At 52.8% G+C, this 3,056-nt stretch overlaps 1 non-coding gene across 1 annotated transcript; it reads right to left on the bottom strand.

The window, feature by feature from the left end:
* Nucleotides 1-1,164: 1,164 nt before the first annotated feature.
* TRNAN-GUU (transfer RNA asparagine (anticodon GUU)) lies at nt 1,165-1,238 on the bottom strand. Its single transcript has one exon. It is a non-coding gene; the product is annotated as a tRNA-Asn (tRNA).
* Nucleotides 1,239-3,056: the final 1,818 nt, after the last annotated feature.

Raw genomic sequence — 3,056 nt, forward strand, 5'->3', positions numbered from 1 at the left:
GGTAGGCTCGAACCTCCGACCTTTTGGTTAACAGCCGATCGCGCTAGCCCATTGCGCCACAGAGACAGTCCACTCTCACCACAGTCAGACCATTTCTTCAGAGCTATCACCCCAAAGAAAAAAAAGCGCCGCACCACCACCGGGTGGGCTCAAACCTCCAACCTTTCGGATAACAGCCGATCGCGCTAGCCAATTGCGCCACGAAGACAGTCCTGCTCCACTCTCACCACCATCAGAACATATCTTCAAAGCTATTACCGCAAAGAAAAAAGCAACACGCCACTCCCGGGAGGGCTCGAAACTCCAACCTTTCGGCTAACAGCCGATCGCGCTAGCCCATTGCGCCACGGAGACAGTCTTGCTCCACTCTCACCACCATCAGAACATATCTTCAAAGCTATCAGCGCAAAGAAAAAAAAGCGCCGCACCACCACCGGGTGGGCTCAAACCTCCAACTTTCGGTTAACAACGAAATCGCGCTAGCCAATTGCGCCACGGAGATGGTCCTACTCCACTCTCACCACCATCAGAACATATCTTCAGAGCTATCAGCGCAAAGAAAAAAGCAACACACCACTCCCGGGAGGGCTCGATACTCCAACGTTTTGGTTAACAGCCGATCGCACTAGCCCATTGCGCCACGGAGACAGTCTTGCTCTACTCTCACCACCATCAGAACATATCTTCAAAGCTATCAGCGCGAAGAAAAAAAGCGCCGCACCACCACCGGGTGGGCTGAACCCTCAACCTTTTGGTTAACAGCCGATCGCGCAAGCCAATTGCGCCACGGAGACAGTCCAGCTCCACTCTCACCACCATCAGAACATATCTTCAAGGCTATCAGCCCAAAGAAAAAAAAGCGCCACACCACCACCGGGTGGGATCAAACCTCCGACTTTTCGGTTAACAGCCGATCGTGCTAGCCAATTGCGCCACGGAGACAGTCCTGCTCCACTCTCACCACCATCAGCACATACCTTCAAAGCTATCAGCCAAAAGAAGAAAAAGCGCCGCACCACCACCGCGTGGGCTCGAACCTCCAATCTTTCGGTTAACAGCCGATCGCGCTAGCCAATTGCGCCACGGAGACAGTCCTGCTCCACTCTCACCGCCATCAGAACATATCTTCAAAGCTATCAGCCCACAGAAAAAAAAGCGCCGCACCACCACCGGGAGGGCTCGAACCTCCAACCTTTCGGTTAACAGCCGATCGCGCTAACCAATTGCGCCACGGAGACAGTCGTGCTCCACTCTCACCACCATCAGAACACATCTTCAAAGCTATCAGCGCAAAGAAAAAAGCAACACACCACTCCCGGGAGGGCTCGAACCTCCAACTTTTCGGTTAACAGCCGATCGCGCTGGCCAATTGCGCCACGGAGACAGTCCTGCTCCACTCTCACCACAATAAAACATATCTTCAAAGCTATCAGCCCAAAGAAAAAAAAAGCGCCGCACCACCACCGGGTGGGCTCGAACCTCCAACCTTTCGGCTAACAGCCGATTGCGCTAGCCAATTGCGCCACAGAGACAGTCGTGCTCCACTCTCACCACCGTCAGACCATTTCTTCAGAGCTATCACCCCAAAGAAAAAAAAGCGCCGCACCACCACCGGGTGGGCTCAAACCTCTAACCTTTCGGATAACAGCCGATCGCGCTAGCCAATTGCGCCACGAAGACAGTCCTGCTCCTATCTCTCAACCATCAGAACATATCTTAAAAGCTATTACCGCAAAGAAAAAAGCAACACACCACTCCCGGGAGGGCTCGAAATTCCAACCTTTCGATTAACAGCCGATCGCGCTAGCCCATTGCGCCACGCAGACAGTCTTGCTCCACTGTCACCACCATGAGAACATATCTTCAAAGCTATCAGCGCAAAGAAAAAAAAGCGCCGCACCACCACCGGGTGGGCTCAAACCTCCAACCTTTCGGTTAACAACGAAATCGCGCTAGCCAATTGCGCCAAGGAGATAGTCCTACTCCACTCTCACCACCATCAGAACATATCTTCAAAGCTATCAGCGCAAAGAAAAAAGCAACACACCACTCCCGGGAGGGCTCGAAACTCCAACCTTTCGGTTAACAGCCGATCGCGCTAGCCCATTGCGTCACGTTGACAGTCTTGCTCTACTCTCACCACCATCAGAACATATCTTCAAAGCTTTCAGCACGAAGAAAAAAAAGCGCCGCACCACCACCTGGTGAGCTGAACCCTCAACATTTCGGTTAACAGCCGATCGCGCAAGCCAATTGCGCCACGGAGACAGTCCAGCTCCACTCTCACCACCATCAAAACATATCTTCAAAGCTATCAGCCCAAAGAAAAAAAAGCGCCACACCACCACCGGGTGGGCTCAAATCTCCGACTTTTTGGTTAGCAGCCGATCGCGCTAGCCAATTGCGCCACGGAGACAGTCCTGCTCCACTCTCACCACCATCAGAACTTATCTTCAAAGCTATCAGCCCAAAGAAAAAAAAGCACCGCACCACCACCGGGTTGGCTCGAACCTCCAACCCTTCGGTTAACAGCCAATCGCGCTAGCCAATTGCGCCACGGAGACAGTCCTGCTCCACTCTCACCACCATGATAACATATCTTCAAAGCTATCAGCACAAAGAAAAAAAAGCGCCGCACCACCACCGGGTTGGCTCGAACCTCCAAACTTTCGGTTAACAGCCGATCGCGCTAGCCAATTGCGCCACGGAGACAGTCCTGCTCTACTCTCACCACCATCAGAACATATCTTCAAAGCTATCCGCCCAAAGAAAAAAGAGCGCCGCACCACCACCGCGTGGGCTCGAAACTCCAACCTTTTGGTTAACAGCCGATCGCGCTAGCCAATTGCGCCACGGAGACAGTCGTGCTCTACTCTCACCACCATCAGAACATATCTTCAAAGCTATCAGCGCAAAGATAAGAAGCAACACACCACTCCCGGGAGGGCTCGAAACTCCAACCTTTCGGTTAACAGCCGATCGCGCAAGCCAATTGCGCCACGGAGACAGTCCTGCTCCACTCTCACCACCACCAGAACATATCTTCAAAGCTATCA

This window comes from Rhipicephalus microplus, unplaced genomic scaffold (genome assembly GCF_043290135.1).
Source record: "Rhipicephalus microplus isolate Deutch F79 unplaced genomic scaffold, USDA_Rmic scaffold_13, whole genome shotgun sequence".
Taxonomy (NCBI): Eukaryota; Metazoa; Arthropoda; class Arachnida; order Ixodida; family Ixodidae; genus Rhipicephalus; species Rhipicephalus microplus.